Genomic DNA, 8497 nt, shown 5'->3' on the forward strand with positions numbered 1-8497 from the left:
CATTAGTACATGACCGGGGTAGTTGGAGAAGTATGGGAGAGGCCTTTGCCCTGCAGTGGGCGTAACCAGGCTGATGATGATAATGATGATGACAAGACATTCATCATGGTTACGCTGCGTATTTCTCGCGCGAAACTTTGGGCGCGTATAGAGAAGTCTCTTGCTGGTTTCCACAAGTGAGTATAGCTCGCGTTCAGGCACTCTGGCAACAACTCACTTGTCTCGCCTGTGCAACTCGGCAAGTGTCCACTTACAACCGGCAGATTGCATACTGAGAACTGGCGTACGAAACCAGAGTGGTCAGAGCTGACAAGAGGATGACGTCTTGCAGTTATTAGCATGTATAGCTCTAACGGTCACAATAAGCGCCGTTATAGCAAGAACTTAACCTCGAGTGTATTGTCACGGTACCTTATTTTACTTCGAAATATAATTATACGCGCGCAATACACAGGACTATGAATAGACCGCCTGAATCGCCTCTGTCGCGTAACTAACGACTGGGAATATTGCTCGCTCTCTTTCTGAGCCAGTGTTGCGCCTCCATGAACGTTGTGTGGCTACAAGTTTTCAGCAGAAGAAAAAGTGGCAAGCTATCGCATAGCTCTGGCCCGATCTGCACCTGAACGCCCGTTTACCGAAGAGAGCACTCTCTACAAATAAGTTAGAAATGAAATATTCGGTTCATAAAAAAAGTTATCAGGCACTTATGCGAGTAGGGGTAAGGAAAGCTTTAGAGTATACAAGGAAACATTGAACACGCGGCGTTTTTGGTATGCAAGAGGCAAGTAACACTACTATGTACGTTTAAATACCAGTCGTGTGAGCATGAAACGCTTGAACAAAAAGAAGAAAAGTGCCCATCAGAATGGGACACTGGAAAGCTATAGTTCTCTCTTGTTTAGCATTTTTAGGGACAATATTTTTCGCAAAATTCGTCCGCAAGGGCAGATTTTTTCATTGCAGTTAAATATCTTTAGTGAGTGATCCTTAAGAAATAATTTGCAACAAGTTTTTATCAAAATACAGTTACAAAATATTTGTGCGCAGCATATATGATTTATTCTTGCATACAACGCCGAACTGCACCGCGTATTTCATCAATAATTAGACTATTTATGTCTACTGCAGGATGAAGCCCAGTGATCTTCAATTTCCCCTGTCTTGCGCAATCCGAGTTCATCTTATGCCTGAAAATTTCCTAATTTCATCATCCTTGTAATTTTCTGACGTCCTTGACTGCGCTTCCTTTCTCTGGGCACTCATCGTGTACCTCTAATTAGCCCACCTTTTATCACTGCTCTACAGATTACATGGAATTCTCAGCTCTATTCTCCTCCCCCCCCCCTTATTTAACTAGAATATCGGCTATCTGGCTATCGGCTACCTACTGAGCGTCTTCATTGTTACGTCTCGCCCTAATTAGACGATTACCACGAGGCAGCCCCACCCATTCATCAATGCCTATCCCGAAGTAAACCCAGCGTTGACACCGACGGTTCAGGGGTCCACAAAAGGCCCCTCTACCTGTACCTGACAGCCTTAACTAATGATGAAAAGCGCCAACGCCGAATGTTACCGAAGAACGGTGCCCACCTTAGATTCCCAGGTAGCTATACAGTCATACCATCATTTCATACCATCGGAGGCGGAGTTTGGCAGTACGGTGTGAAATATTGGGCGGGATATTGCGACCGATTAGGCGACTGTGATTGGCAGCGATACAGTCATCAGATTCCCTAGTCTAGTCGCCTAGGGAAGACGACGGGATATAAAGCGGAGACTTTTCGTGCGGAGGGGCTTACGTGTCCTGATGTGAACTCGGACGTTTAGTATGCTCCTGCATGGAGTGGGCCTCCGTATCTAGAACCTGCGTAACTACACTCTACACTCTAAGAAAAGTTTACACCCTTTGGAGTGCCCCTTCTGCCACACAACGATAATCGTTATCTGCCTTGATGCGTTTCCTTTCTTTAACGCTGCGAGCCCGGTACTTTTCAGTAACAAACGGCATGCGCGTTATCAGCATGATAGCATTCCCGACAGGAAAGTAGGGGGCGCAGCGTTTTCAAGAAAGGAAACGCATCAAGGCAGATGACGATTATCGTTGTGTGGGAGAAGGGGCACACCAAAGGGCGTAAACTTTTCTTAGAGTGTAACGAACGGCATGCGCGTTATCAGCATGATAGCATTCCCGACAGGAAGGTAGCGGGCGCGGCGTTTTCAAGAAAGGAAACGCATCAAGGCAGATAAAGATTATTGTTTTGTGGTAGGGTGTAAACTTTTCTTCGAGTGTAAAAAAAGTTTGCACCCTTTGGGGTGTATATCTGCCACACAACAATAATCGTCATTTGCCTTGACGCGTTTATTTATTTATTTATTTATTTACCTCACAGGCGTCCGAAGGAGTATGGCGTGAGGGGAGGATACAGGGAACCAGCAAAAAAGAAAGGAGTAAAAATAAATTATACATTGTTAGCGAGTAAACATGAAAGAAGAAATATTTAACAATATAAATAACGCGATAATGAAAGAAACGACTGTGTGAAGTAACAAAAAAGGAGTACCAAGAAATTATACAAATGGTAGCAGGTGAAGATGAAGGAAGAAGTCTCTAGTAATGTTAAAGCAATACAAAACAAACATTCAAATAAAACAAAAAGAAAAACCTATACAACTTCGCTACAAGTATTTACTTAGGTGCGCAGTGTGGTTTAGTCGTGACGAATTATGGAAATAATATGCATAAGCGTGCTTTGAAGGATACTTGGTCAAGAATGTCAACTATGTCGTTTGGTAGGTTATTCCAATGTTGAATGGCACGTGGTAACGCGGAAGAATTCAAAGCATTTGTTCGGCCAAAGATACGCTGGAAACTGAGATGAATATGCAGACGCCGAGATGTACGAGATGGACGAGTGAGCGGCATGCAGAGTGGACGGGCGCGTGCTATGGATTATTTTGTGAAATAGACAAAGCAACCCTATGGTTCTTCATGATTCAAAAGATGAGAGAGATAAAGATGACTTAATGCTAGTCACGCTAGAGTCACGGTGATAATCTCTGACAATGAAGCGGGCGGCGTGGTTTTGGACCGATTCGAGAGTCGCGAATAGGTAAGCTTGGTGAGGTGACCAGTTAGGGGCTGCGAATTCCAGTTGTGGCCTTACGAAAGTCTGATAAGCGATTTGTCTGGTGAGGACAGGAGCATCACGCAGGTTGCGTTTAAGATAACCGAGCGTACGTGAGGTTTTAGCAGTTATTTTTTCGATGTGCGCAGAACATGACAGGTTAGGTGTAAGGAGAATGCCGAGGTACTTGTATGAGTTGGTGCGTGCGACGGGGTTCTTATCAAGTGAGTAATCGAAAGCGGAAAATGTAATTTTGCGGGTGAATGTTATCAGTTTGCATTTATCAGTGCTTAGAGTCATTTGCCATGAAGAGCACCAGTTAGTAATACGGTCAAGATCACGTTGGAGAGCGACGTGATCGTAAGGTGAGCAGATTTGACGATAGATCCCACAATCGTCTGCGAACAAGCGAATGGATGACGTTATTTCGGATGGCAGGTCGTTAATATAGATAAAAAAAAGTAATGGTCCGAGTACGCTTCCTTGTGGTACACCAGATGTTACATCGCTGAGACTGGAAATAAAGTTATCGACGACGGTGAATTGCTTACGGAATGACAAGAAATTTCTTATCCAAGATACTGTTAAGGAATCGATGTTTAAGCATGAGAGTTTAGCTATGAGACGGCTATGAGCAACGCGATCGAAAGCCTAAGCGAAGTCTATGAAAATGGAATCTGTTTGCATGCACTTATCCATGTTTAGGAAAATATTCGCAGTCAATTCGAATAGTTGCGTTTCACATGATAGTCCTTTTCTAAAACCATGCTGATGTTTAAAGAAGAACTTGTTAGTTTCCAAGTGATTTGCTACGTTTGAAAAGATTATGTGTTATAGTAACTTACCGGGAACGCTTGTTAGTGATATTGGGCGGTAATTGTTAACAGCGCTTTTATCGCCAGATTTAAAGAAAGGTATAACTTTACCGACCTTCCAGTCATACGGAACTTCCCCTGTTGAGAGGGACTGTTGAAACAAGCAGGAAAGGACTGTGCTAGAGGATACTTTGGTATATTTTAAGATTTTTGAGTTTATGCCGTCCATGCCGGAAGAAGTTGACATCTTGAGGTTGTTGATCAGCTCAGCAACACCAGTGGCTGTTATATTGATGGGGGCCATGTATGTACAATCGAGTTCGATGGGTGTTGGTATTTTCGAATGGTCTTCATTTGTTAATACGGACGTAAAGTAATCGTTAAAGATAAATGCTGAAAGCTCTCGTGCAATCGGCAAGCCATAGCTATCAAGTATTTGTGAAATGTCGGAATCTTTAACGGGAGAGATCGTTTTCCAAAATTTGTTTTGGCTGTTTTGAAGCAGCGATTGCAGATCGCAAGAGAAATACTTTTGCTTGGCTTGACGCAGGGCATTACAATAGGCTGAATCACAAGACTTATGTTTGCTCCAAGACACAGGTGTGTCAACAAGTTTGGCAGTCCTGTAAAGACGCTTCTTTTTATTCTTTAGAGTAAGAAGTGCTTTAGTGAACCATGGTTTCGATGAGTTAACGCGAAATGAAACCTTTGGTATATGCGCATGTGCTAATTCCATTAACTTTTCTTTGTACAGGCACCAATTCTCGTTTACTGTCCGCTCAGAAAAAGTTGCTAAGAATGAGGACGTGAAGCTTTCCATACCATTGTTAATAGCGCTGACGTTTGCTCTTTTGTAATCAAATACTTGTTTAGTTTTCAGGTGACGTGAGCATGAAGGTGTATGAACTGTGAATTGTAATAACCGTTTCCTTTCTTTAACGCTGCGAGCCCGGTACTTTCCAGTAACGAACGGCATGCGCGTTATCAGCATGACATAGCATTCCCGACAAGAAAGTAGTGGGCCGGGCGTTTTCAAGAAAGGAAACACATCAAGGCAGATGACGATTATCGTTGAGTGGCAGAGATACACCCCAAAGGGTGCAAACTTTTCTTAGAGTGTAATGTAAAATATACCCTTTTTCATTCATTCCTACTACCGGACGTACTCGTCGATGGACTTGGTGTATTCCTGGCCCAAACGCCACCTCGAGCCACAACATCATATTTCCTAATGTTACGCCGGCCATATTTTTTTCTTTCCATCGATCGTTGCACGGTCCTTAACTCATTCTCAAGCGTTTTTGTCTACATTGAAGTTCCTGTCCCATACGAGTACCAGTAGAATGCAGTGCTTTTACAGTTCTTTTTTTATAGCTGCCGGTAATTATTTGGTAGTGCCTGCCGAATGCCCTACAACCCATTTTTACTCTTCTGTAAATTGCCTCATGATCAGGGTCCCTCGTGAGTAATTAACTTAGATAAACGTATTTTTGCACAGATTGTAGAGGCTGACTACCAATCATAAATACCAGTTCTCTTGCCAGGCTGCGGAACATTAACTTTGCCTTCTACATAACAATTGTCAATCCTCCTATTGCACTTTGGCAGCTAAGCTTCGCAGTCATTTGCTGCATATCATCTCCATCGCTCCTGAGCAGGAAGATGCCATCTGCAAACCACAGGTTGCTGACATTTGCCGGTGATCCTCCCTCCTAATGCTCTCCAAGCTTGGAGAGATTGTGCCTCCTTGGCTGATCACTTTATTGATCTGTACTTTTTCTGCTTTGCTTGTGGAGAATTAAGGTGGCTGTGGAGTCTTTATTCATTAATTGATTTTCGATACCCTAATCGCCGAGGCATTATAAAGGGGAGTGGGTGACATTATATAAACAAAGAAAGCAACAGAATTAAACGTGTAGCCTTATACAGTATTAGCGACAAATTGTGAATCTGAAATAAAATATAACAGAATGAAGCTAAAACAGAAATAACTGAACGGAACAGGAAAAGCACATCATGTTATACAATATTAACGGCAAAATATAAAGGTAAAAAAATATTGAAACGGGATAAAAAAAGAAAGAAAAAAAACGTCACAAAAAAGCAAAAGAAACTTCAGGCACCCCGACAGATGTAAGAAGAAAAATAAAGGGGTGGGGAGGAGAGATACATGAGATGATTAAGCAGGGTTATCACAATGTAGGTGCCCAGATAAAGAATGGCGACAAAGAGAATGATCAGAAATGGAAACAATACCGTCAGGTAGGTGCTTCCAATCATTAGAAGTGTGCGATATGAAGGAAAAATAAAACGTGTGTTGCAAGAAATGCCTTTATGTTTCTGGTCAATGCGTGATGAACGATAAGTGAATGGCGTGATAAGCTCGGTGATGAATGATGGTAGACCTTATGAAAGAGGCAAAGGCGGAAATACTTACGACGCAGTGAAAGAAATGAGAGTGATGGAGCATGTTTCATTGTTGTTATACTTAATGTACGACGCTAATTAGAAAGAATAAAACGTGCGGCATTATTCTGCATTAATTCTAGAGAACTAATTAAATTTGCGTGATGGGGGTTCCAGATTGCAGCGGCGTATTCCAAATTCAAGCGTACAAGTTTTCTATAGAAGCATATTGAAGGAAAGTGGGGCTTTATTGAAGTTACGTCGTAAGGATCCCAATGTGCGATTAGCACTGTTACTGATCATATTAATATGAGTATTCCATGTTAGGTTACAGGTTAACAATAACCACCAAATACTGGTGCGATGAGACATGGTCGAGTTCGATGTCACGTAGTTTGTACGTTGAGTAGCTATCGTACTGCCGAGAAAGAGTCATTAGTTTGCATTTGTTAGGGTTAAGTTCATTAGCCAATTGTCACACCAACTTGTAAAGTTATTTAAGTCTGTCTGCAAGATATTTTTATCGTCATCTTTATGTATTTCTCTGCAGAGTACACAGTCTTCGGCACACAAATGTACAGAAGAAGAAACACATTAGGCAAATCATTAATATACATTAAAATCAAAAGTATGCCTAAAACTGAATCCTGTCGTACTCCCGATGTTACGTTTATTTCAGGTGAGTTATGACAGTTAATTGTGACGTACTGGAGGCAGTTTGTTAGGAAATATTCGAGCCAAGACAGTATGTTAGAGTCGAGGTTAAGTGAGGAGAGTTTGAACATTAGTTAGGCGTGATTAACTTTTCCAAAGGCCTTCGCGAAGTGCAAAAAAAAAATGCAGTCAATCGTAGAGTGTTTGTCAAGTATAGGTTTCAGATGATGAGTGAACAGAAGTAACTGGGTTTCACTGGAAAATGTACGCCTAAAACCATGTTGGGCCGATGTGGAAAATGAATTGGATCCTAAAAATTCAGCTATATGCGAGTGCAATATATGTTCCATAAGTTTACACGGAATATTTGTTAATGAAATGGGCCGGTAGTTGAGAGCGGAGTGTTTATTACCAGACTTATGTATTTGAACCACCTTACCGATTTTCCAATCCAGCGGCAAGATTCCTTGATCAAGAGATTGCTGAAAGATGATGTGCAAAAAGAGAAAAGAATATGCGCGTCTGTCTGAGAAACTTTGAGTTAAAGTTGTCAATACCGCTTGATGGGGATGTTTTTAAGTAGTTAACTTCACAATTCCCGCAGATTCAAAAATAACAGGAAGCATTGGGTAATATTCACGGCACAACTGCGTCAACAGGCACAGCAGTGTTTCCTGAGAAATTAGCGGAAAAAATATTGCGAAATAACACTGCACATCCAGATACTGGTAGCGGCTCACCAGACTCATCATTGATTGAAAGTTCGGTACTTTCGTTTGAATTTGTTACGTTCCAAAATCGCTTTGGGTTCTTTGATAAAAGCTCAGACAATGTATGGTTATGAAAATGATTGTTAACAGCATATACAGCTTCCACATAATCTGCTTCCGTATTGTGATTCGCTTCCCAGCGATCTGAAGTGTTTTGAAACTTGGCCACGCAGAAAAGACGTTTCTTTTTATTATACAAACGTTTTAGATTCGTATTATACCATGACATTATTTTGTTGTTTCGCACAAGCCAAAGAGGCACATGCACATTTGTGAGATCAGAGACTAGGTTTCCGAAGAAATCCCAGTTTTCTTGCACACTACGCTTATCAAAATTGGAGCAAAAAGGATCTAAGCACTCGCACATTTCTTGGTTAATAGCGACAAAATATGCCTTGCTATAATCGCGGATCTATTTGTCTTCGTTAGTTCCACGCGAAAATGGCATAGTAATGTCGAAATGTAGCAACAAATGGTCATTCAGACCAGGAAGGTAGGTAATTGGCGATATGAGGTCAGGGTGTGTTGTCAAAACCAAGTCTAATGTATTAGCCGATTCATTAGTTATTCTCGTAGGTCTGGTTGCCACCTGCGTGAAGTTAAAACAATCACACAAATCCAAGAAATGTTTAGATTGTGTTGAAAAGAGTTGGAGCAAAGTAATACCAGTGTGCCAGCTAATGGTAGAAAAATAGTACATCAAAAAGAAAAATAGGTGACG

Source organism: Dermacentor albipictus, chromosome 1 (assembly GCF_038994185.2).
Source record: "Dermacentor albipictus isolate Rhodes 1998 colony chromosome 1, USDA_Dalb.pri_finalv2, whole genome shotgun sequence".
Classification (NCBI taxonomy): Eukaryota; Metazoa; Arthropoda; class Arachnida; order Ixodida; family Ixodidae; genus Dermacentor; species Dermacentor albipictus.